The sequence below is a fragment of the Strix aluco genome, chromosome 12, assembly GCF_031877795.1.
Source record: "Strix aluco isolate bStrAlu1 chromosome 12, bStrAlu1.hap1, whole genome shotgun sequence".
Taxonomy (NCBI): Eukaryota; Metazoa; Chordata; class Aves; order Strigiformes; family Strigidae; genus Strix; species Strix aluco.
In genome coordinates, this window is record NC_133942.1 from 3,315,840 (window position 1) to 3,342,791 (window position 26,952).

The 26,952-nt window shown below is 54.7% G+C and overlaps 1 non-coding gene across 1 annotated transcript; it reads left to right on the plus strand.

Moving 5' to 3' along the window:
• The first annotated feature begins 16,722 nt into the window (after window positions 1-16,722).
• Window positions 16,723-16,804, plus strand: TRNAS-AGA (transfer RNA serine (anticodon AGA)). The gene has a single exon. It is a non-coding gene; the product is annotated as a tRNA-Ser (tRNA).
• The last annotated feature ends 10,148 nt before the right edge of the window (window positions 16,805-26,952 follow it).

A 26,952-nucleotide genomic window follows, 5' to 3' on the forward strand; every position in this document is an offset into this window, starting at 1 on the left:
ACGCAGTGGCACAGAACAGAGACCAAGAAACACATCTGCAGGGTTCAGGGAGGCACAGAGAATGGCCCGTTTCCCAAGGACAAGCTCCACACAAAGCGCTTGCCTTTTCCCATTCTGCTCTACCTGCTGGCCATCCCAGACCACCAAGAGCAGTCCCTAACTCCGGCACCCTCCCCCCAGCAGCACGAAGTTCAGCAAAGCAGAAGAGAACGAGCCCTTTCTCGAGGAGCTCAGAGTGAAGCAGAACCACAGGAGACATGACGAGGCCTGCTGTGCAGTGAGGAGAAGTGGGCACAGATCCCTCCTGACAGCTGAGGTGAGCACACCCAGCCCGTCTGCAAGCCAGGGCCACGCTCCTGCTGCTGCAAGGTCCCTGTCTTCCATCCTGCTCCAAAGGACACGATCCACCAGCTTCAGCAGTTCATACTGCAGCGGGGGGGAGGCAGACACAGCCCTGACCCTCCCAGGCCAAGGGAGCCCCCAGAAGAGATGGGAACCCCCCCGGAGCTGAGGGAGCTCCCAACAGCAGCCGACAGAGAGGATCCCACGGCTGTGCTCTGGGGGAAAGAGGTGAGGATGGGGCCCGGCAGGGTCACCACCACCGGGGAGGCCTCGATGAACACCGTCGAGTCAGCACAGCGGGCGACACAGGGCTCAGTGCAGCTGCTTGCCAGTGGGGTTGGGCCAGAGGCACCGCAGGGGCGTGGGGGACAGGGTCTGCAGCACGACATCTCTCGGTGAAGGAGGCAAACCTGAAACACAGAGCAGGCAGGAAGCACCAAATTCAGTATCAGCCTGTCTTTCTTTTCCTCAGCTCTCTCTGTGGACACTGTATGCTTTAAAAGCTCAGACTGTGCCTACATCTCCCACAACCCTCATTGTGCCCTCCGAGTTGCACGGTACAGGAAGGCTGACCCACGTAGGGATAGGACCCACCACAGTGGGTTTGAAGCACCCGTGGAAACACTGATCACAGCCCACCTCCAGAATGCGCAGTGCTGATCTTGAAGGCACTGGATGCACCTGGCCGTTTGGTTAGAGACCATCTGCTGCAGGTGCAAATTCTGGTGGGCAGGCCTCCCTGCAGCTGAGCCCCATTGATTCCCTTCTGCTTGGAAGAACCCCCTCTTCCCAGGCCTCCCCAGCCACCTCCTCCAAGAGGGAAAGAGGTGACAGCCCTTCAACTGTTCTATTGCAGGGCTAGGCCGAGGCAGCCCAAGTGTCAACCTGAGCAGCCACCATGACAGCAGTTCAGCCCACAGAGAGAGAGATGCAGCAGACTCAGGCTTACCTCGTTCCTCGAGGAAAGAGAGGCAAGAGAGGAGGATGCAGAGCCTGGAGCAGCGCAGGCTTTTATGCTGTGTCCCAGAGCCCCGTGGGGCCACAAACATTCCTTGCTCATGAAGCATCTGAACACCTAGCAGTTGTCGCTTGCCGAGGACTCGCTGGTGATTCAGCCCTTGCCTCTTTCATCTGAAATGTTGTGATCCCGCTTCACACCACTGAACATCGAAACGATTCATCTGTGTCCCAGCTTCCTAAGTCCAATCAACTCAGTGGTCTCAGGCTAGTGTAGAAGGGGATTTGAAGTGGGTTTGCATGATACAGATTGCCTTTGTCACTTTGCCTTCTTCATGGCAAGCATGGCCACCAGTCACAGTGAAATTCAACGTTGAGGGACACCTCAAGTCAAGTGCTGTCAGTGCAGGCACTCCGGTTAACCCTGAGAGACATTTCCCCCCACGGGTCATCGCAGACACACTGTGAGTAAGTTCAGGCAGCAGGGCAAGACGGCACAATCCCCTATGGTGGGAGAAGAGACTCATCTCACCAGGGGTGAGGCAAAGCTCAACTCAACGGCAAAGTCTGTTGTGGGCTGGAAGGATGTCCCCTGTGGGCAGGACTGATGGCCGTGAGGACCTTGCTTACGCTCATCAGGCTCTGCCACAGAGGGTGATGTGAGCAAAGCCGTGCCCACGTCCTTCCCTGAAGGAGACCCACACCCAAATTGACCTGTTCTGCTCAGGGAGTTCATCCCAGAGGCCAGAGGCCACCATGGCCTGCTTTTGAGGGGAGGCTCGGGGCACAGAGCCAAGAGCTCCTGGCCCTTTACTCTGGGTCAGGAATGGGCTGGCCCATTCCATGCATTTCCCATTTCAAAGGGACATTGGATCAGTCTCCCAGAGCACTGGGAGTCATCGTGATGTGGAAGAGTCAGGAAAAACCCTGAGCTCCTGGCAAACATGAGTCAGCCTGCTGTGGACTTCAGTGGACACGGTGGCCTGGTTCCCATGCGTGCCAGGGATACCAGAGCTCATAGCCCCAAAGTGCCGCCTTCCTCAAGGGTATTTCCACACATTTTAGCACCATTCCTGAATCAACTGGTGCTTCTCTGCAATCTCCTGCATTTTTTGTCTTCCATGGCATGGTGGCTTTTGGTGGCTGCTCAGGGGCTCGTGTGACGCAGTGTCCCCCAGAACAACAAAGGTTGCAATGGGCCTCTGGAGGTCTTCTGCTCCGATCCACTGCTCTGTGCAGACCAAACTTCCCAGGTACCTCCGCAGGCTCTGGGCCTTGTCCTGTTGACTTCTGAACACTGCCACTGTCAGAGAGGTCCCTGTCTCTTGAGTAGCTCTTCCAGGGCTGCACCATGAGCTGTGTCACTGCTTTTCCCAAAAAGACATTTCCCTTGTTGCAACTTGTGGTTGTTGCCCCTTGCCCTTTTGCAGTGCACCTCTCAGGAGAGTCTGGCTCCATCCTCTCTCTAACCTCCTGGAGCTGGTGGGAGACAGCAGTTCCATTCCCTCCTCCCCGCTTTGCTCATCTCCGCCAGGCTCCACAAACCTTGTGCCCTCGGCCTCACCCCATACGTCCCTCGCTCCAGCCCTTGCGTCCCGCCTGCTCCTCTGCCAGTACCTCTCTCCATGAGAGATCATCACCACCACCTCTCTTGCCCCTGGGGATGCAAAATGGGGCACACCAATCCAGATGTGTCCTCTGCAGAGGCAAGGGAAGGGCAACCCTCCCTCTCCTCAGCTTTCGACAAACAGCTTGAGTTGGAAAGGCCCTTTTGAGATGACCCACGCCAACCATGGGTCCACCAAACAGGTCTGCTTTCACCTGAACAAGGGCTTGAGGCCTGCTCCCCACCCTACCAGCCAGAGGCTCTCACAGCTGAGCCTCCCACAAGTGGGCCACCAGATGACACTGAGGGTGCCAGCAGCACTGGTGAGCAGATGCCAGGGTTATGGGGTGAGGTCTGGAGATGGACAGGAAGTAACTATCAGGATTAGGAGTGAAGGCTCCCCCCGCCATTTACAGTGAAAGCCGTGCTGGGACAGATTTTCTCTCCTCTCTCCAGCCTTTCTGCCCAGAAGGGATTTCTAGTCAGTGGCATAAAAATGAAACGCAGAGACGGCGGCATGCCTCGCACACACCCAGCCCTTGTGCTCTCCAACCTCTTAGCTCAAGCAGATCAAACCTAGAACTAGGTGGGTTTTAAAGTGGGATGAAACAACCCTGCTGAGAACGAGGTAGACAAGTGGGCATCCTTGACGTGTCATCACACGCACCACATGAAAACTGCCATTCAACCCGGGAAGAGCTGCACAAGAGACAGTGACCTCTCTGACAGCGGCAGTGTTCAGTCGTCAATGGCACAAGGCCCAGTGCTTCCTGAGGTAACTGGGAAGTTTGGTCTGCTCCGAGCAGGAGCAGAGGACTACCAGCGGTCCCGTCTGACCTTCATTACTCTGGGGTGCACTGGGTCTCATGGGCCCCTGAGCAGCCACCAAAAGCAACACCTTGCAAGGTAGCAGCAGCAGAACAGGCCAGCATAAAAGTTCCACTTGTTTCAGGAACGGTGCTAAAATGTGTGGCAAAGTCCTTGGGGAAAGCAGATGTATTGGAGGAATGAGGCTATGGGCTATGGTATCCCTGGCATGCCTGAGGCCGGGCCACCATGTCCACTGAAGTCCACAGCAGGCTGACTCATGTTTGCCAGGAGCTCAGGGTTTTTCCCAACTCTTCCACATCATGATGACTCCCAGTGCTCTGGGAGACTGATCCAATGTCCCTTTGAAACGGGAAATGCATGGAATGGGCCACCCCATCCCTGACCCATGGTAAAGGGCCAGGAGCTCTTGGCTCCGTGCCCCGAGCCTCTCCTCAAAAGCAGGCCATGGTGGCCTCTGGCCTCTGGGATGAACTCCCTGAGCCAAACAGGCCACGCTGGGTGTGGGTCTCTTTCAGGGAAGGGGCAAGGACGCGGACATGTCTTTGGTCGCAACACCAGTCTGTGGCAGAGCCTGATGAGCGTAATCAAAGACTTCCTGCCTACATGCCACCTGCCTACAAGGGGCATCCCCACAGACCACAATGGTGCTTCCTTGTCGTTGAGCTTTACCACATCTCTGGAGACGTGAGTCTCTTCTCCCACCATCTCCTGCGACCCTACCATGACCCGCTGGGAGAGAGATGTCTCCCAGTGTTGGCGTGACGCCATGCACTGAAAGCACTTCAGAGCTGACTTGGGGTGTCCCTGAAACTGAATTTCACGGTGACTGGTTGCCAACCTCACGGTGAAGAAGGTGATGTAAGGAACTGATCCACGTCATGGAAAGCCGCTTAAAATCTCTGCACAGCTAGACTGAGAGCTCTGAGGAAATTGGTCTTAGCAGGCGTGAACACAACTTAGTTATATTGATATTAGATGATATGCAGCAGGAGCAAAATATTTCAGATGAAAGAGGCAAGGGCTGAATCACCAGCGAGTCCTCGGCAAGCGACAACTGCTAGGTGTTCAGATGCTTCATGAGCAAGGAATGTTTGTGGCCCCACGGGGCTCGGGGACACAGCATAAAAGCCTGCGCTGCTCCAGGCTCTGCATCCTCCTCTCTTGCCTCTCTTTCCTCGAGGAACGAGGTAAGCCTGAGTCTGCTGCATCTCTCTCTCTGTGGGCTGAACTGCTGTCATGGTGGCTGCTCAGGTTGACACTTGGGCTGCCTCGGCTTGGCCCTGCAATAGAACAGTTGAAGGGCTGTCACCTCTTTCCCTTTTGGCGGAGGTGGCTGGGGAGGCCTGGGAAGAGGGGGTTCTTCCAAGCAGAAGGGAATCAATGGGACTCAGCTGCAGGGAGGCCTGCCCACCAGAATTTGCACCTGCAGCAGATGGTCTCTAACCAAATGACCAGGTGCATCCAGTGCCTTCAAGATCAGCACTGCGCATTCTGGAGGTGGGCTGTGATCAGTGTTTCCACGGGTGCTTCAAACCCACTGTGCTGGGTCCTATCCCTACGTAGGTCAGCCTTCCTGTACCATGCCACTTGGATGGCACGATGAGGATCGTGGGAGCTGTAGGCACACTGTGTGTTTCTAAGAGGTGTTTTCCGAGGCACCTGTTTGTGCTGGGATAATTACATCAATCTTCCTCCCTGCTCTTGTACCGGGAAATGCAGCAGAATGTCCTGTTGGAATCAGCAGGCAGTTAGGCACATCTCTGCTGCAGTCCTTCCAATCCAGCCTTAACGCAGGATGTCACGCTGTTGTGCGTGTTAGCAAGATCACGTGCAGGCCCTTTCTCCACATGGAGCTAGAAATGGAGGTGGAGGGCAGCAAAGTGTATCTGCAGAGAGAGCTGAGGAAATGATTGACAGGTTGATCTTGGGGTCTGTGTTTCCTGCCTGCTCTGTGTTTCAGGTTTGCCTCCCTTACCGAGAGATGTCTTGCTGCAGACCCTGTCCCCCACGCCCCTGCGGTGCCTCTGGCCCAACCCCACTGGCAAGCAGCTGCACTGAGCCCTGTGTCGCCCGCTGTGCTGACTCGACGGTGTTCATCGAGGCCTCCCCGGTGGTGGTGACCCTGCCGGGCCCCATCCTCACCTCTTTCCCCCAGAGCACAGCCGTGGGATCCTCTCTGTCAGCTGCTGTTGGGAGCTCCCTCAGCTCCGGGGGGGTTCCCATCTCTTCTGGGGGCTCCCTTGGCCTGGGAGGGTCAGGGCTGTGTCTGCCTCCCCCCTTCTGCAGTATGAACTGCTGAATGCGGCAGGTCATCCTTTTTGGAGCAGGCTGGAAGACAAAGACCTTTCAGCAGCAGGATCATGGCCCTGGCTTGCAGACGGGCTGGGTGTGCTCACCTCACCTGTCAGGAGGGATCTGTGCCCACTTCTCCTCACTGCACAGCAGGCCTCGTCATGTCTCCTGTGGTTCTGCTTCACTCTGAGCTCCTCGAGAAAGGGCTCGTTCTCTTCTGCTTTGCTGAACTTCGTGCTGCTGGGGGGAGGGTGCCGGAGTTAGGGACTGCTCTTGGTGGTCTGGGATGGCCAGCAGGTAGAGCAGAATGGGAAAAGGCAAGCGCTTTGTGTGGAGCTTGTCCTTGGGAAACGGGCCATTCTCTGTGCCTCCCTGAACCCTGCAGATGTGTTTCTTGGTCTCTGTTCTGTGCCACTGCGTTTCTTCCTTCTCATTAAAGACTTTGTGCAGCAGAGCTGTGTGGAGTCCTGTGGTGGTTTGTTCTCCTCCTGCCTCAGTTAACCCTCTGCTCTGCAAGGAAGAGCAAGTGGCCTCTGTGCCGAGCTTACGCCCAGTTGAGAGTGGAGTTCCAACGCACCGAAAGTAAGCAAGCAGGCAAGAGAAAGACCAGAAAGCCTTGGCAAAACGGAGAGTGAGCGTCTAACGTGGTGATCTCATCCCTGTGATACCTCTCATGGTCAGCCTTGAGTCTGGCCACTGAAAGCACTCAAGAGCTGATCTCAGTTCTTCTGCCAGTGTACCCGGCGCATCTTTGCATGTATGGTCAGGAAGCAGTGACTTTTCACTGCGTGCCCTGAGTACCCCCAGCAGAGGAGAGAAGCAGGCTTATGAACTGGGCTGAGATGACAACACTCCTTGAGGTGGCAGGACAAAATGGACACGTGTGCTCAGCTGAGTTGTGGAGGGCTCCTTCAGAAACAGGCAGGGACAAGTTGCCTTTCTGAACCTGAATCTCAGCCAGAGCCGGGCCATTTGGAAGTCAGGTTTATTCCTCCTTTTGTTTTGGTGATGCACCTTGCTGCTCACAGGTGTTTTGGAGGAAAAAAGCACCTAAGCTGCTCAGCAGAAAAGCAAGGCCTCCTACATGCAAGTGTGCAGCCAAGCACAAAGAAATATCCAGTGTCCCTGCTCAGTCTCACAGATGATGCATTTCTCTCCTCAGTGCTGCGCCACTGTGCTGGGTTTGTGTGGCGGGGGGTTTTGGTAGCGGGAGGAGGGGGCTACAGTGGTGGCCCCCTGTGTGAAGCTTCTCTAAAGCTCTTCCGCCTCCAGCTCAGACCTGCCTCTGGCCAAGGCCGAGCCAATCAGCGACAGTGGCTGCGCATCTGCGATACCGTATCTAAGAAGGGGAATCTGAGAGGGGGTTGGGACTCACGAGGAGGAGTTTCGAGGAGGACCCCTGTGCAAACACCGAGGCCAGTGGAGGAAGGAGGAGGAAGCAGAGGAGGCGCACCGGAGCAGAGAGCCCCCCTGTATCCCCTGGTGAGACGGCAGGGCCACCACCCCCCCGCCCCGACCCGCCACCCATGGAGGTCACCGGTGGAGCAGAGATCTGCCTGCGGCCTGTGGAGGACCTCACACCAGAGTAGGCGGCTGCGCACGAAGAAGGCCGAGACTCTGAGGGAAGAAGACCCCACTGTTGTATTTTGGTGCTGGGAGGACTGCAACACGCGGCAGGGGACTCATGCCGAGCAGCCCAGGAATGGCTGCATCCCATGGCAAGAACTCATGCCAGAGAAATTTCATGAAGGACTGTCTCCCATGACAGGGGAGCCACATGGAGCAGAGGGAAGAATGCAGAAGAGTGCTTTCCCCCCTCTCCCTTTTTGAACAAGCGGCGGACTGACCACACCCCCCATCCCCTGCCCCTGCACCGCTGGAGCGAGGAGGTAGAGATACCAGGAATAAAACTGAGCCCAGGAGGAAGGGAAGCATGGGGGAAGATGTTTTTAAGATGTGGTAATGCTTCTCACCATCCCATTCTGTCAGTTAAGTGTTGTGGTTAGTGTTTCGAATTAAAGTGATGTTCTTTGATTTCTTCCCCTAACGAGCCTGCGTTTTGCCCTTGACCATAATGAGTGAGACACCCCTCCCTGTCCTTATCTCGATCCCTGACCCTTTTTCTTTGTTTTCTCCTTCCCCGTGCTGGCGGGGAAGGGCTTAGGGAATGGCTGCATGGTCTCAGGTCCATTGCTCTTCTGGCCACGGTCACATGGCCGCGGTGTTTTTGAAAGACAAATCTCCTATTGTTTTATTGTCTGCACGGGGTGTTCTCAGCCACTGCCAGCTTAGATTTAGGTTGGGACTTCAGGTCACATTGACCCTGAGGTAAAACGTCTTAGTCCTAGGCAGTGTTTGTTCCCCAAACAAGTTGCCTAGCAGTGTTGTAGGGAAGGGGGCTTTACTGTTTCCCTGGGCACCAGGTAAAGAAGGGAGGACGGGAAGGCAGCTGTGTGGAGACAACCAGGCATGGTGGCAGTTGTGGGGTGGGCTAATAGCCCCCCCTTTGCTTCTCAAACTTAGCTGAGGGGGACTCCAAGCCTGCTGAGAGCAGTAGGGTGGGGACATTGCTGCAGGGAAGATGGTGACCTCCTGGCAGCACCTCCAGCCTCACGGAGACGCAAGGTGGGGTCAACCCTTGATCAAAGACCACGACTGCTGTGCACGTTCTTGGTGTGTAGGGGTGGGAGAGTTCTATGGAAAGCGCAAGGTAGAGCCTGGCTGAGGAAAAGTGTGGAGGGGCAAAGTGAGAATAAATGGGAGGTGTGGATGACTTGGAGGGAGACAGGAGACACCTTGTGTCAGTGGAATAGGTTTGTCTGGATGGTTTTGCCAGCTCTGGCAAGCACTGTGCAATGCCTGAGCATGGACCAAAATGCCAAACGGCCTGCAAAACCGATCATTTCCATCACTAGATGAAAACAGCTCTGATTCCCTTTTGGCTCTGGAGGAGGAGAGTGGTGCTGAGTAGATGGTATGGAGGTGGTACATGTGGCAGGGCCTGTCTGCATGCAGGGCAAGGGTGGGAGGTGGTTGCAGTGGAGATGGCGAGCACGAGGAGCGGCTTGAGGAACGGTGTGTGCAGGCGGCTGGAGGGAGGAGGCCGGCCAGTCTGTGAAGTGGAGGAGCAGGAGGCCGTCCAGGCTCTGATCTGGAGGAGCAGGAGGCAACGCTGCCCACAGGTGCGCTGGTGGAATAGTGCTGAGCACAGCTGCCTTCCAAGCAGTTGACCCGTCTTCGTGATTCCTGGCCAATGCTGGCAAACGGCTCTTCAGCCTGGCTCCAGGACGGGTGCCTTCACATCTTCTGCAGGCAGGCTCTTCTGCTCAGAAACCACGCAGCTTTCCCCTGGGGTTTCAAGCCACGGCCCTCGCCTCCCTGCAGCCTTGAGACCAGCTGAGACCAGTGCTTTCTGCCTGCTGGGAGGGCTCCAGGCTTGAGTCTTCACTGCAGTGCTGGTACGGGAGCCAGGAGAGAGGCTTTTTTGGCCTGGCACAGAGCTGGTCCTGCTGCTGCGGCTGCTGTGGCTGGTTGCACCTGGCGAGGAAAGCGTACTGCCGTGGCAGGGTGCAGATGAAGATCAATAATGCCTGAGTGGTGCTCAAGGGACAGACTGTGCTTCATGAGGCCGGGTATGCAATTTGGCTGTGTGGTGAGAGGAGGCCTATTCTTTGTGCGATGGCTCAAAGGCCTGTCCGTCTGAGCTGAAGTCACCCTGGAGACGCTGACCTACCCTCTCCAGGCTCCGGCATCGCAGAGACACCCTGAAGTTTACTGGAACTGCGTGTAACAATGCTCCTGGTAACTAAGAACTGAGACACCCTCATTGCTCTTGCAGCTTACGGCCTGTGGGCCAAGGCAAACACAAGGCGCCTCTCATAACTGGATTCTCTACTGAACGGGGACAAAGCTTCTCAAGTCTCTCACTCCAGGCTTGCTTCAAAGAAAAACAGCCATGCTCTTTGCTGTGCTGACAGTCAAAAACCATCCTGGGCAGTGGGGTTGTATGTGGGGTTTGTGTTAGCACACAAGTTACAGACTCCCACTCTGTCATCAGCAGTCCTACGAGTAGGTGGAGTTAAGAACGGGAGGATCATGATTGCGCATGTCAGTTCCCTATGGAAATGCCCACCCTAACCTCATCTGGCACTCACACTGCCTACCTCCAGCCATGAAAAGGGGTGCTTTTCTCCTTTCCTCTCCATACGCATGCTCTGGAATTTATTCCCACAGCACCATAGAAAAAGAGAGAAGTGCCATGACTGTTTTTCATACGATGTTTGTGAGCAAAAATTAAGAGGACCAAAATGCTCATTCAAACTATCTGTATTAAATACCTCAAGGAACAATGTGGCAACTGGCCCCACAGGCCCATGATCAGCAGGTTACAGATTCATGCTCAACAACTCTGAGGCTTTTTGGTGCTCTGCTATCAGTTGAGGGAGCTCTATCCCCAACTGGTGGTGAGCTCAGGACAGAAGTCAGTGCTCTTCCTTGCAGAGCAGAGGGTTAACTGAGGCAGGAGGAGAACAAACCACCACAGGACTCCACACAGCTCTGCTGCACAAAGTCTTTAATGAGAAGGAAGAAACGCAGTGGCACAGAACAGAGACCAAGAAACACATCTGCAGGGTTCAGGGAGGCACAGAGAATGGCCCGTTTCCCAAGGACAAGCTCCACACAAAGCGCTTGCCTTTTCCCATTCTGCTCTACCTGCTGGCCATCCCAGACCACCAAGAGCAGTCCCTAACTCCGGCACCCTCCCCCCAGCAGCACGAAGTTCAGCAAAGCAGAAGAGAACGAGCCCTTTCTCGAGGAGCTCAGAGTGAAGCAGAACCACAGGAGACATGACGAGGCCTGCTGTGCAGTGAGGAGAAGTGGGCACAGATCCCTCCTGACAGGTGAGGTGAGCACACCCAGCCCGTCTGCAAGCCAGGGCCACGCTCCTGCTGCTGCAAGGTCCCTGTCTTCCATCCTGCTCCAAAGGACACGATCCACCAGCTTCAGCAGATCATACTGCAGCGGGGGGGAGGCAGACACAGCCCTGACCCTCCCAGGCCAAGGGAGCCCCCAGAAGAGATGGGAACCCCCCCGGAGCTGAGGGAGCTCCCAACAGCAGCCGACAGAGAGGATCCCACGGCTGTGCTCTGGGGGAAAGAGGTGAGGATGGGGCCCGGCAGGGTCACCACCACCGGGGAGGCCTCGATGAACACCGTCGAGTCAGCACAGCGGGCGACACAGGGCTCACTGCAGCTGCTTGCCAGTGGGGTTGGGCCAGAGGCACCGCAGGGGCGTGGGGGACAGGGTCTGCAGCACGACATCTCTCGGTGAAGGAGGCAAACCTGAAACACAGAGCAGGCAGGAAGCACCAAATTCAGTATCAGCCTGTCTTTCTTTTCCTCAGCTCTCTCTGTGGACACTGTATGCTTTAAAAGCTCAGACTGTGCCTACATCTCCCAAAACCCTCATTGTGCCCTCCGAGTTGCACGGTACAGGAAGGCTGACCCACGTAGGGATAGGACCCACCACAGTGGGTTTGAAGCACCCGTGGAAACACTGATCACAGCCCACCTCCAGAACGCGCAGTGCTGATCTTGAAGGCACTGGATGCACCTGGCCGTTTGGTTAGAGACCATCTGCTGCAGGTGCAAATTCTGGTGGGCAGGCCTCCCTGCAGCTGAGCCCCATTGATTCCCTTCTGCTTGGAAGAACCCCCTCTTCCCAGGCCTCCCCAGCCACCTCCGCCAAGAGGGAAAGAGGTGACAGCCCTTCAACTGTTCTATTGCAGGGCCAGGCCGAGGCAGCCCAAGTGTCAACCTGAGCAGCCACCATGACAGCAGTTCAGCCCACAGAGAGAGAGATGCAGCGGACTCAGGCTTACCTCGTTCCTCGAGGAAAGGGAGGCAAGAGAGGAGGATGCAGAGCCTGGAGCAGCGCAGGCTTTTATGCTGTGTCCCCGAGCCCCGTGGGGCCACAAACATTCCTTGCTCATGAAGCATCTGAACACCTAGCAGTTGTCGCTTGCCGAGGACTCGCTGGTGATTCAGCCCTTGCCTCTTTCATCCGAAATGTTGTGATCCCGCTTCACACCACTGAACATCGAAACGATTCATCTGTGTCCCAGCTTCCTAAGTCCAATCAACACGGAGCTCTCAGACTAGTATAGAAGGGGATTTGAAGTGGGTTTGCATGATGCAGATTGTCTTTGTCACTTTGCCTTCTTCATGGCGAGCATGGCCACCAGCCACAGTGAAATTCAGCTTTGAGGGACACCTCAAGTCAAGTGCTGTCAGTGCAGGCACTCCGGTTAACCCTGAGAGACGTTTCCCCCCCCGGGTCATCGTAGACACACTGTGAGTAAGTTCAGGCAGCAGGGCAAGACGGCACAATCCCCTATGGTGGGAGAAGAGACTCATCTCACCAGGGGTGAGGCAAAGCTCAACTCAACGGCAAAGTCCGTTGTGAGCTGGAAGGATGTCCCCTGCGGGCAGGACTGATGGCCGTGAGGACCTTGCTTACGCTCATCAGGCTCTGCCACAGACTGGTGATGTGAGCAAAGCCGTGCCCACGTCCTTCCCTGAAGGAGACCCACACGCAAATTGACCTGTTCTGCTCAGGGAGTTCATCCCAGAGGCCAGAGGCCACCATGGCCTGCTTTTGAGGGGAGGCTCAGGGCACGGAGCCAGGAGCTCCTGGCCCTTTACCATGGGTCAGGGATGGGGTGGCCCATTCCATTCATTTCTGATTTCAAAGGGACATTGGATCAGTCTCCCAGAGCACTGGGAGTCATCGTGATGTGGAAGAGTCGGGAAAAACCCTGAGCTCCTGGCAAACATGAGTCAGCCTGCTGTGGACTTCAGTGGACATGGTGGCCCGGCCTCAGGCATGCCAGGGATACCATAGCCCATAGCCTCATTCCTCCAATACATCTGCTTTCCCCAAGGACTTTGCCACACATTTTAGCACCGTTCCTGAAACAAGTGGAACTTTTATGCTGGCCTGTTCTGCTGCTGCTACCTTGCAAGGTGTTGCTTTTGGTGGCTGCTCAGGGGCCCATGAGACCCAGTGCACCCCAGAGTAATGAAGGTCAGACGGGACCGCTGGTAGTCCTCTGCTCCTGCTCGAGCAGACCAAACTTCCCAGTTACCTCAGGAAGCACTGGGCCTTGTGCCATTGACAACTGAACACTGCCGCTGTCAGAGAGGTCACTGTCTCTTGTGCAGCTCTTCCCGGGTTGAATGGCAGTTTTCATGTGGTGCGTGTGATGACACGTCAAGGATGCCCACTTGTCTACCTCGTTCTCAGCAGGGTTGTTTCATCCCACTTTAAAACCCACCTAGTTCTAGGTTTGATCTGCTTGAGCTAAGAGGTTGGAGAGCACAAGGGCTGGGTGTGTGCGAGGCATGCCGCCGTCTCTGCGTTTCATTTTTATGCCACTGACTAGAAATCCCTTCTGGGCAGAAGGGCTGGAGAGAGGAGACAAAATCTGTCCCAGCACGGCTTTCACTGTAAATGGCGGGGGGAGCCTTCACTCCTAATCCTGATAGTTACTTCCTGTCCATCTCCAGACCTCACCCCATAACCCTGGCATCTGCTCACCAGTGCTGCTGGCACCCTCAGTGTCATCTGGTGGCCCACTTGTGGGCCTGGGAGGCTCAGCTGTGAGAGCCTCTGGCTGGTAGGGTGGGGAGCAGGCCTCAAGCCCCTGTTCAGGTGAAAGCAGACCTGTTTGGTGGACCCATGGTTGGCATGGGTCATCTCAAAATGTCTTTTCCAACTCAAACTGTTAGTCGAAAGCTGAGGGGAGGGAGGGTTGCCCTTCCCTTGGCACTGCAGAGGCCACATCTGGATTGGTGTGCCCCATTTTGTGTCCCCAGGGGCAAGAGAGGTGGTGGTGATGATCTCTCATGGAGAGAGGTACTGGCAGAGGAGCAGGCGGGACGCAAGGGCTGGAGCGAGGGACGTATGGGGTGAGGCCGAGGGCACAAGGTTTGTGGAACCTGGCGGAGATGAGCAAAGTGGGGAGGAGGGAATGGAACTGCTGTCTCCCACCAGCTCCAGGAGGTTAGAGAAAGGATGGAGCCAGACTCTCCTGAGAGGTGCACTGCAAAAGGGCAAGGGGCAACAACCACAAGTTGCAACAAGGGAAATGTCTTTTTGGGAAAAGCAGTGACAGAGCTCACGGTGCAGCCCTGGAAGAGCTACTCAAGAGACAGGGACCTCTCTGACAGTGGCAGTGTTCAGAAGTCAACAGGACAAGGCCCAGAGCCTGCGGAGGTACCTGGGAAGTTTGGTCTGCACAGAGCAGTGGATCGGAGCAGAAGACCTCCAGAGGCCCATTGCAACCTTTGTTGTTCTGGGGGACACTGCGTCACACGAGCCCCTGAGCAGCCACCAAAAGCCACCATGCCACGGAAGACAAAAAATGCAGGAGATTGCAGAGAAGCACCAGTTGATTCAGGAATGGTGCTAAAATGTGTGGAAATACCCTTGAGGAAGGCGGCACTTTGGGGCTATGAGCTCTGGTATCCCTGGCACGCATGGGAACCAGGCCACCGTGTCCACTGAAGTCCACAGCAGGGTGACTCATGTTTGCCAGGAGCTGAGGGTTTTTCCCGACTCTTCCACATCACGATGACTCCCAGTGCTCTGGGAGACTGATCCAATGTCCCTTTGAAATCAGAAATGAATGGAATGGGCCACCCCATCCCTGACCCAGGGTAAAGGGCCAGGAGCTCCTGGCTCCGTGCCCTGAGCCTCCCCTCAAAAGCAGGCCATGGTGGCCTCTGGCCTCTGGGATGAACTCCCTGAGCAGAACAGGTCAATTTGCGTGTGGGTCTCCTTCAGGGAAGGACGTGGGCACGGCTTTGCTCACATCACCAGTCTGTGGCAGAGCCTGATGAGCGTAAGCAAGGTCCTCACGGCCATCAGTCCTGCCCGCAGGGGACATCCTTCCAGCCCACAATGGACTTTGCCGTTGAGTTGAGCTTTGCCTCACCCCTGGTGAGATGAGTCTCTTCTCCCGCCATAGGGGATTGTGCCGTCTTGCCCTGCTGCCTGAACTTACTCACAGTGTGTCTACGTGACCCGTGGGGGGAAATGTCTCTCAGGGTTAACCGGAGTGCCTGCACTGACAGCACTTGACTTGAGGTGTCCCTCAAAGCTGAATTTCACTGTGACTGGTGGCCATGCTCGCCATGAAGAAGGCAAAGTGACAAAGGCAATCTGTATCATGCAAACGCACTTCAAATCCCCTTGTACACTAGCCTGAGACCACTGAGTTGATTGGACTTAGGAAGCTGGGACACAGATGAATCGTTTCGATGTTCAGTGGTGTGAAGCGGGATCACAACATTTCGGATGAAAGAGGCAAGGGCTGAATCACCAGCGAGTCCTCAGCAAGCGACAACTGCTAGGTGTTCAGATGCTTCATGAGCAAGGAATGTTTGTGGCCCCACGGAGCCCTCAATACCTCAAGCCTTGAGCCCTCCCAGCAGGCAGAAAGCACTCGTCCCAGCTGGTCTCAAGGCTGCAGTGATGCGAGGGCCGTGGCTTGAAACCCCAGGGGAAAGCTGCGTGGTTTCTGAGCAGAAGAGCCTGCCTGCAGAAATGTGAAGGCACCCATCCTGGAGCCAGGCTGAAGAGCCGTTTGCCAGCATTGCCTAGGAATCACGAAGAGAGGTCAACTGCTTAGAAGGCATCTGTGTTCAGCACTATTCCATCAGCGCACCTGTGGGCAGCGTTGCCTCCCGCTCTTCCAGATCAGAGCCTGGATGGCCTCCTGCTCCTCCACTTCACAGACTGGCCGGCCTCCTCCCTCCAGCCGCCTGCACACACCGTTCCTCAAGCCGCTCCTCGTGCTCGCCATCTCCACTGCAACCACCTCCCACCCTTGCCCTGCATGCAGACAGGCACTGCCACATGTACCACCTCCATACCGTCTACTCAGCGCCACTCTCCTCCTCCAGAGCCAAAAGGGAATCAGAGCTATTTTCATCTAGTGATGGAAATGATCGGTTTTGCAGGCCGTTTGGTATTTTGGTCCATGCTCAGGCATTGCACAATGCTTGCCAGAGCTGGCAAAAAGATCCAGAGAAACCTATTCCACTGACACAAGGTGTCTCCTGTCTCCCTCCAAGTCATCCACACCTCCCATTTATTCTCACTTTGCCCCTCCACACTTTTCCTCAGCCAGGCTCTACCTTGCGCTTTCCATAGAACGCTCCCACTCTCGCAAACCGTCCCCCCCTACACACCAAGAACGTGCACAGCAGGTCTTTGATCAAGGGTTGACACCATCCTGCGTCTCCATGTGGTGCTCCTGGGTGGTCACCGTCTTCCCTGCAGCAATGTCCCCACCCTACTGCTCTCAGCAGGCTTGGAGTCCCCGTCAGATAAGAAGCTGTCTTCCCTTCTCCCCTGGAAGCAGCAGAGATGCCATCTGGGGAGTGAAACCATCCCCCCAGGGCAGCATGTCACTGATGGCCGGATGAGGACAAGGCTCTGGGAGCTGCAGATGTAGCCCCTGGGCTCCTGCCTCTCAAGGCCTCTGGAAGTCTGGCACCAGGTGCCCGTCATGCTCAGTGCAGGTCCCAGCTGTAAATGTTCAGCTGGAACATTGCCCTGAATCTCCCAGGGAGCCGGGTGTCAGTGCACAGGGCATGTGATCAGCAGGGCAGAGAGGGCTGCAGCAGGTAGTTGTGGCCGAGTGGTCAAGGCGATGGACTAGAAATCCATTGGGGTTTCCCCGCGCAGGTTCGAATCCTGCCAACTACGGGGTGTTGCAGTCTCCTTTTGGGCTGCCTGCAGTTGGCCCCACGCTGCAGCCGTGGGACTCCAGGTGCCTGGATTTGGGCACCCCTGTGCCTACCATGCTGGTTCTTGCCTCCCTCCAGAAATGCCTGCAGGCATGGGGAATTCTTCTCCTATTTACAAGATAGGCAAGTTCAATGAAGACAAAAGGGGGCAGTAAGAGGTCCACTCTTGTTGGTTCTTGAGTGGAGCTTAAAAACCTGACCTTTACCACACATCCCAAGCAGCACATCCCCACCAGCTTCTCTTCCCTACACCTGAAACTACAGCTGCTCTGGTGGGTTGATCTTGGCTGGCTGCCAGGTGCCCACCAGGCTGCTCTGTCACTCCCCCTCCTCCACTGGATAGGGGGAGTGAAAATGTAACAAAAGGTTTGTGGGTCAAGATAAGGACAGGAAGCATGTTCACCACTTAAGACCACGGGAAAAACAGACTCCACCTGGGGAAACAAATGTAATTTACTACCAATCACACCAGAGTAGGATCATGAGAAATAAAAACAAATCTTAAAACACCTTCCCGCCACCCTTCCCTTCTTCCTGGGCTCAACTTCGCTCCTGATTTCTCTGCCTCCTCCTCCCAAGCAGCAAAGGGGATATGGAGTAGGGGTTGTGGTCAGTTCATCTCACGTTGCCTGTGCTGCTCCTTCCTCCTCACTTTCTTCCCCTGCTCCAGCATGGGGTCCCAGCTACGGGGACCATGAACTTATGCAGTGTGGGTCCTTCCCATGGGCTGCACTTCTTCATGAACTGCTCCCACGTGGGTCCTTTCCATGGGGTGCACTCCTTCAGGAACAGACTGCTCCAGTGTGGATCCTCCACAGGGTTGCAAGTCCTGCCCAGAAAACCAGCTCCAGTGTGGACTTCCCCTGGGGTCACAGCCTCCTTTGGACACATCCACCTGCTCTTGCATGGGGTCCTTCCCAGGCTGCAGGTGGAGATCTGCTCCACCATTATCCTCCCTGGGCTGCAGGGGCACAGCCTGCCTCACCATGGTCTTTACCATGGGCTCCAGGGGAGTCTCAGCTCCCATGCCTCGAGCACATCCTCCCCCTCCTTCTTCACTGACCTTGGTGTCTGCAGAGTTGTTTCTCACATATTCTCACTCCTCTCTTCCAGCTACTATTGTGCAGCAGCTTTTACCTCTTCTTAAATATGTTATCACAGAGGCGCTACCACCATTGCTGATTGGCCCAGCTTTTTCCAGCGGTGGGTTTGTCTTGGAGCCAGCTGGCATTGGCTCTGTCAGAAATGGGGGAAGCTTCTGGCATATTCTCATAGAAGCCACACCTGCAGCACCCCTGTTACCAAACCTTTGCATCGAAAACCCAATACAGTTGCTCATCTCCAAAGAGGGCCTGCAGACATGGCCCTCAGTGGTAACAAGGAAAGGAAGACTCCTCACGGATCTGAGATCATTTCTGTGGTCCCGGGGATATTCTGCCTGACTCATTCCGAGCCCTTGCACATATGGACACCTTTTCCCAGGGGGATTTCCCAAATTTAGCTTAAGGATGAGATGATGAGGGTTGGGTCTCTCCTGTCTCCTCCTCTTCTGGGAAAGACATGGAAGTGCAAAAGAGGACATGGTGGAGACTATGGCATCAGGAGACCATCCCCTGCCATGCGAGGCTCTGATGGGTTTATTCTCTCACAGCCCCTGAGAGGAAGTGGGGCTGCTGGTACCCTGCCTGGGTGGTGCAACATCTTAAGGAAGAGTGAAGCCCTGAGGGGCACATGCAGAGAGAGCCCAGAGAAAGGGAAAGAGAGACAAGCCCATTGCTGGTGCATGTCCGTTCCCTGCAGCCATGCCACTGAGTGTGGGAAAAACAGTGCAAGCAAAGGAGAAGCTCAGTCACCTCATCCCTCCTCTCACCAACAGGCTCTACCAGCTCAGCCAGTCCAGAGCCTTCCTGGAACATCTCACAGGATCTAAGTTTGGTGAGCACTCAGTCCTGCTGGTCCAGCCCTGCCTTGGGCTGACTGGGGGCCACTTGCACTCTGAGCAGTGTTGGGCAGGACAGGAGTGGCACCAGGCACAGAGAGGAGGGGTTTCTCTGTCTCTTTGGCACCCTGCATGGTGGGAAGGGCAGACCTCAGCTGTTGGTGAGCAGCAAGGACAGAGCTGTGCCAGAAGCGATGACAAGCCAGGAGCTCTTGGGGAGCACAACACAGCACAGCACGGGCAGGGCAAGGCCTTTGCAGTCAATGTGAAAGGCAAGGCCCTAACTGCTGTAGAACTTGCTTAGAGAAATGAACACTGCCTAGGACTAAGAGCTTTTACCTCAGGGTCACCTGAAGATCTACCTTAAATCACCTCTCACTGGATGAGAACACACAGTACAAATGATAAAACAAAAGGAGACTTGTTTTCCAAAAAACTCTGGGCATATAACCACAGGCAGAACAACGATGGACCATAATCTTCTATTAAACCACTGAACCTGCAATACACATTTATTTATAACAATGAAGATTAACACTGTACAACAGCTGCACAGGACAAGCACGTGCTGATCCTGCATGGAACAAGCATAGACTCCTTACCTTACCAATATTAACTGATCAGCCCACCCTCTAACATGTGTAATTAGATTGGTCATACCGAGTCCCCTGAGCTGGAAGACAGGGATGGGGACCAGAATGAAGTGCCTATAATCCAAAGGGCAATGGTTATCAATCTGCCACACCACTCAGACAACACACACAAGTCCAGAGGGGCCAGATGAGATCCACCCAAGGGTACTGAGACAGCTGGCAGAAGTGCTCACTAAGCCACTTTCATTCATTTATCAGCAGTCCTGGCTAACCCAGAAGGTCCCAGTTGACTAGAGGTTATCAAATGTGACACCCATCTACAAGAAGGGCTGGAAGGGGGATCCAGGGAACTACAGGCCTGTCAGTCTGACACCAGTGCCAGGAAAGGTTATGGAGCAGATTGTCTTGTGTGCCATCACACGGCATGTACAGGACAACCAGGCTGTCAGGCCCAGTCAGCATGGGTTTATGAACAGCAGGTCCTGCTTGACTAACCTGATCTCCTTGTATGACAAGGTGACCCACTTAGTGGATGAGGGAAAGACTGTGGATGTTGTCTCCCTAGACTTTCATAAAGCCTTTGACACCGTTTCCCACAGCATTTTCCTGGAGAAACTGGCTGCTTGTGGCTTGGATAGGTGTACTCTTCATTGCATAAAAAACTGGCTGAATGGCCGGGCCCAAAGAGTTGTGACGAGTGGAGTTAACTCCAGTTGGTGGCTGGTCACAAGTGGTGTTCCCCAGGGCTCAGTATTGGGCCCAGTTCTGTTTAATATCTTTATCAATGATCTGGATGAGGGGATGGAGTGCACGCTTAGTAAGTTTGTGGATGACACCACATTGGGCAGGAGTGTTGTTCTGTTTAAGGGTAGCAAGATTCTACAGAAGGATCCAGACAGGCTGGATTGACGGGCTGAGGCCAATTGTACAACACTGAACATGGCTCAGCACCGGGTCCTGCACTGGGTCACAGCAACCCCATGAACACTACAGGCTTGGGGAAGAGAGGCTGGAAAGCTGCCTGGCAGAAAAGGACCTGGGTGTGTTGGTCAACAGCTAGCTGAATATGAGCCGGCAGTGTGCCCAGGTGGTAAAGAAGGCCAACAGCATCCTGGCTTGTATCAGAAATAGTGTGGCCAGCAGGACTAGGGAAGTGATCATACCCCTGTACTCGGCACTGGTGAGGCTGCATCTCAAATATTGTGTTCAGTTTTGGGCTCCTCAATACAAGAAAGACTTTGAGGTGCTAGAACATGTCTAAGAAGAGCGACAAAGCTGGTGAAGGGTCTAGAGAACAAATCCTGTGAGGAGCAGCTGAGGGGACTGGGGTTCTTTAGTCTGGAGAAAAGGAGTCTGAGAGGAGACCTTATCACTTTTTACAACTACCTGAAAGGAGGTTGTAATGAGGTGGGCGTCGGTCTCTTCTCCCAAGTAACAAGAGATAGCACAGAGGAAATGGCCTCAAGTTGCACCAGGGGAGGTTTAGGCTGGATATCAGGAATAATTTCTTCAGTGAAAGGGTTGTCAAGCATTGGAACAGGCTGTCCAGGGAAGTGGTTGAGTCACCACCCCTGGGTTTATTTAAAAGACATGTAGACGTGGTACTTAGGGACGTGGTTTAGTGGTGGACCTGGCAGTGTTAGGTTAACGGTTGGAATCAATGTTCTTAAAGGATTTTTCCAACCTAAATTGTTCTATGATTCTATGATTCAAAGTGTATTGTAAACATATATAAACCCTTCCTCTATATCGGGGTCCTCCATATATTAGACTGGGGCACCACTATGTGCACAGCTAAAATAGGAGAATTAATTCCCTTGGTAATTCTATGCTAAGTGTCCTTGTCTCTGTTCTGGGCCAGCAAAGAACTGACTTTTCTGCTGGGAGGAGTCCCACAGCACCCTGGAAGCTCGATTTCTGGACAGGGTTACAGCCCTCATGAGGTCTCTGGAGAGCAGCTCCTCTCCATCCTGCAAAGCAACAAGGCTGCCACCTCACTTCAGGGTTTCCTTCAGCGCCTGCAGAGACAGCTTGAGGGGTCAAAGAGAAAGTCCCCACCCAGGTTTATGGGCAGGAGAGGTGGGGAGAAAGACAAAGCAAGGCCCTTGCACTTTCCACTTCAGGCCAGCTGCCAGTGAGGTTTCCAGGGAGGCATTTATCCAGCCTGGACAAGGGCACAGGATAGAGGAAGGGAAGGAAATGTGAGTGCTGGCAGTGCCAGGAAGCATCAGGCAAGACTGTGGGAGTTCCCAACCCAGATACAGAGGAACAGAGGAATAGATGCAGAGGAACAGAGTGGCACAGTGGAAGTATGTTGGGCCTGTAACCCAGAGGTCAATGGATTGAAACCACCCTCTGCTAATTGCTTTTTTTGCCTGCTCCTGACAGCTGCAGCCTCTCCCAGCAAGTTTTAACCTGCACTGCTCCGCTCTCGGGGCACCCATGGCCATGGCCCTCCTGCTCCCTCAGTTCCTTCTCTCTGCCACTGACACCTTCTTTCTCCTTTGCCTTCTTAGGAGACAGCACTCCCAAAGTGTCCCTCAGCAAGGCAGATGGGTGGGTGTGGAGCAGCAGGCAGAGCTCCCCACACAAGGAAGTGGCTGTCCTGGGGACACAGGTGTGTTTCTCCCTTCCCATCATGAAGCTCAGTCCCAACTTCCCAGCTGCAGACAGGGACCTCCAGGAATCTGCAGGTGGGGAAGAGTAACTCGGCTGCTGCTACTTTGGGAAACAGCAATGTGATCCGCTTGAACACCTGGGGACTTTCTTCGTCCTAGTGTGTTTGCTGCCGTGCCCACCCGCAGGTCCATCCAGGTGCAGGGCTGAGCAGGTATTCCCAATGGGCACTGCGTTGTCTCCATGTGGCTAGGTGTTGGTGTGGAGGGGAGAGGAGGTGCTGCGGTGTGGCCTCTGTGGGAAGAGCTAAGGCGCTGCCCTGTTCCACACACAGCTGGTTCCAGCTGCCTCCACAGCATGATCCCTCTGTCAAGTTTCTGGCATGGGCAGCACCTGTGATGGAGCTGCAGCATGAGTTGCTCCTTGCCTTTCCAGGCCATCACCTTGCAATTGCAATGACCCTTCAAATACATTCAACCATGGATTCTTCCAGAAGCCCTCCTTGTCTGAGTGCTTCCATGACCTGGCAGCAGGAACATGGCATGGGTATTGGCAAGGGAGCTCCCTGATACCAGAGTACTTGATGAGCCAGAAGCCAGAAGATAGCTTGGGTGTTGACTGTGAGGTCACCTCTGCTTCTGCAGGTGATGGGCCATCTGGTGCTAGGTGTGTGTCTTCATTCAACAGTGACTCACTGTATGGTATATCTTTTTATACTCAAACACTTCTTGGTCCAAAGGAAGCAGACAGCCCATCAGAGGGAGATCTGAGAACATGCGGGCATGACAGTGTCAAAAGCGGTCATCAGGCAATCACAAAGCATATGAGAACCCATGGGGAATGACACTGCCAAAAGTTGCCTCTTTCCTGAGGGGGCTTTCTGGCCTGATGTGCATCTGGGTACACGGGTAGGGTTGGCTGGTGCTGACAGACAACCAACCGCAGGTCTGCCTGAGAGCAGATGGGCATGAGGGGGTCAAGAAATGGCTTTCAGCCAGTCACAGAGCAGTAGGGAAGCATCTTGGTTGTGATGTTTAATAAGAAAATGGCAGCTGAATGAAAATGGTGCCCTCCATGCATGTAGGGGAAGGTGTGCTGTGGTCAGATGTACTTCGTCATTCATCAGGGCTGCCACGGGGATTCACCAAAGCCATCATTCACTGCCAAAACCAGTAGCAGCACAAGGCAGATTTTAGCCCAGGAACAGATAATGGATAGAGTCCTGCAGAACAAATTGCTCACGGGAATGCAGCATGGAGTGTGGCAGTTGCTCATATCCAACCAAGTTCTGTAGACCAAGAAATCTGTCCTAGAAATGCTCCACCTGGCCTATCTCCACACTATACAATAGGAAAAATAATCATTACCTTAGCATTGGCTGCTTTTCACTCACCGACTGCTGAGCTGATACTAGAGAAGTGTACCAGATATGGACATGTCCCTTGCCTAAGAAGAAACCCAGGCAGGTTGCTGTGCCTTTTGAATTGAACCAAAGGGCACACCATGCAAGCCCATGTTAGCCCAGGGCAGAGTGAATGTGTCTCGGGCTGGGCCAGGTGGAGACCTGTGTTATGCCCTATGGTATTCCCAATGGCCACTGTATTGGCTACGTATGGCAAGGCTTTGGTAGTGGAGGGGTTAGGGGGTGCTGCACGCTGGCCTCTGTCAGACGAGGTAAGGGGCTGCTGGGTGTGCCAAACAGCCAGTTCCAGCTCCACAGTGGACCCACCGTACGACAAGCTGAGCCATCAGCAAAGTTTGTGGCCCCTCTGTGTAAACATATTCTAGAAAGGGCAGAAAACACCAGACAGAGAGAGTAGGAAGGAACAAAAAGAGTGGGAAAGAGCAGAGGGAAGACAGATGCATCCCACTTGGGCAGGTAAAGGAGTCTGGTGTGAAGGAACAAACTTGAGAGTGGGACAGGGGAGAGGAAAGAAGGTCTCTGTATGTTTGTGTTATTGTTTCTCACTACGTGAATCTGGTTTTACTGGCAAAAGGTGATTTTATCCCAAGTCAAGTCAGGTTGGCCCACAACAGCTTCTGCTAAGCCATGTCCTTGTGTTTATCTCGACCCATGAGCCTTCTCATCCAGTTTTCAGTGAAGGTGGGGAAAGCAGTAAGCAGCTGGGTGGGTGTTTGTCTGTGCATATACCACCACAGGTACATACACACAAACACACAGACACTTGTGTAGTACATGCACATGGGGCACACGTATGGCTGCAGATGGGAAGAGGCACCCACAGAAGCACCACCAGCCCTCATACAGGCATGAACAAGAGAGTGGGCCCTTTTCTTTCCCTCCAGCTGCTTAGGGCTGGAAATCAGTGCTGGATACAGACCCATGTCTTAAGATCCCTCAAACCCTGGGCCATACCATAGGTCTCTGCAGAGTCCATGCCCCGAGCACAGTTCCCAGTTGTCCAGTGTCCTGCTCCCACCCTCGGCAGCCCCTGATGCTGAGCTCCCCTAGTCACCTAGTGCAGCTTGAGGTTCCCTAGCCAACATCTCACACACTCAGAAAACACCCAGTGCCAAGTAGCTTGAGGTTGTCTGTGTGGACAGGGGCCTGGCAGGAGGAGGCCGGCCAGGCTGGGAAGTGGAGGAGCAGGAGGCAGAACGGCCCCAGGAGCATTGGTGGTAGAGTGGTGACCATAGCTGCCTTCTCAGCAGTTCACCTGGATACAATTGCTGGCCAGTATAGACAAACCTTTCTTCGGCTGCTCTCCACAAGTGCCTTGCCTCTCCTGCCCCAAAACCCCAGCTTCCCTCAGCAATTTCAGCTCCCATAGGGCAGTCTAGCCACTCCCCTAGACTTCCCCCACAGCCTTGACTCATGGCCAGGCCTCTGGGCACCCCCTAGACCAGCACACACAGGCCTGCCTTGGCAAAAGCAAACTGTGGGGGCTGTTTGGACTGTTCAGAGACTCTGGGGAGTGTTGAAGAGCTGGAGCAGGTGCCCAGAGACCTTTGGAATTGTCCGTGACTGGGTATCATACTCAAATTTCAAGCTTTTGGGCTAGCCCTGCTTTGAGCAGGCATTTGGGCTAGTGACCTCCTGAGATGCCTTGCAGTCTAGCTCCTTCCATGAAGCACCAAGGCCCAGAGAGAGATTTGACTTCCTTCCTCTGCACCATGGGCAGTAAGTGAGACTCTTCCCCACAGGAACTGGAGCTCAGCCATTGCTCAGCACTTGGCACCTCTCCTGTCCTTTCTCATTGACTCTCCAGCCCCTTTCCCACACACTGACTCCTTGAGAGCAGCACAGCATTGGCCCAGGACCTGCTGTGGCAGAGCCCTCCTTGCCCAGCCTTCCTGGCCCCGAACAGGGAAGAAGGAAGCACCCTTGCTGTGCCAGGAACCATCCAGGAGGCAGCCCCCACAAAATCCTCTCTCACTGCTTTCACTTCACCCTCCGACAGCCCTTCTGGTCCTCCTGCTTCAATAAGCTCACAACAGCTGATCAGTGCTTTGTCCTTTCAGGTCCTAAAGCACCTTGAGGACAGACATTTCACAGCTCCTCTGGACCCCTGTTCCCATGCTTAGGCACCCTCAGGGCGATCATTTTTCTTCATGTAGCAAGTTACAAACTGCCTGTTCAATTTCTGACTCTCATTCTCCAGCCATCACAGTAGTATCCTTGTAAGCTCTGGGAGGCTCCTATCAGATCCTCACTAAGCATTTCCTTCTCCCAGCTAAGCAAGCCTCTTGTCCTCAGCCCCTCCTCACAAGGCCAGGTCTATCCTAGGGCAGCTCCACTGAACTTGCTCCACTTTATCAGCACCTTTACTTGGTTCCCCAGGGAGACCTTCTTCCCCTTTTCTGGAGACTGGGGCAACTTTTCCCTCTCTTTAGTCATCAGGGAGCTACCCTGCCCTCTGATCCCCAAACTGAAGAGCCCCTGAGATGCATCCTTCCCTCTTTCAGACTGTCGCACAGTCTATGGCTGCCAGTCCAGGAGGTGGCATTGAGCAGCAGGGTTTCAACCCAGCAAGTTTCCCTGAACTGGCAGCTCCTCACCACCAAATGCAACCAGCAACCAGTGGGAAGAGGGGCAGGTGGGAGTAAAGGTCCACCCCTATGAAGCCAACAGGGACATCACAGGCTCTGGGACATTTCTCTCCAACGTTTCTGACTGGACAGGGAAACCCCACACCATTCCACCACAGGCTGCATGAGCACTGATGGCATTTTTCAGAGGACCGCAGTCGGGACACTTATCAGGAGGAGGGGACATGCACAAGGTGGTACAAGAGCATGCCCGAGCACATCATGATTGAGGGAGGTGCTGAATGATCTGGGTTTGTTCAGCCTGGAGAAGAGAAAGTGAGGGGGCTTCCGCTGTGTGAAGGTGGCTCTCTGGCTTTCCAAGGCCTGTCCTCAGCCAGAAAGACCTCGGGAGTGCAGGACCCAGGAGTGGCCTGGCCTCCTGTGTGAGCTGGTGGGGCCTGAGCTGCAGCTCCCAGGGGCTGGGGATCTCTGGGAGATCTCTGGCTGCCCACTGAAGCCTGTAAGGGGGACACGGAAAGTCCTACCTGCAGTGTCCTACACGGAGGAGCGGCATTGAAGGCTGCAGTGGGAGGAACATTTGCCATGACCACGGGGAAGCAAACAGGTTGGGGACCACAGCAGCCCCACCCCAGCAAGCCATGCTGCCAGGAGGGAAACCAAGGACAAAATGGCCTGAGCAGGGAAGCTGCCTGCACTGGCCCACACAACCCACTGGCCCAGAATCCTTTCTCCCCGAGTGCTGGGCAAGACTAGCAGAGCCCCAGGAAAACCTTCCATTGCTTGGGGAAACACTGTCTCAGCCCCAAAAGATACATCCCTCCTCCTGCTGCGGCAGAGCATCTGCATGGGGTAGGGCTGTCCAGCCCTGCTCTTGCTGCTCCCAGACACTCCTCCCACACTGCTCAGTCCTGCAGACCACAGGGATGGATGAGGAAAGCCCTCAGCAAT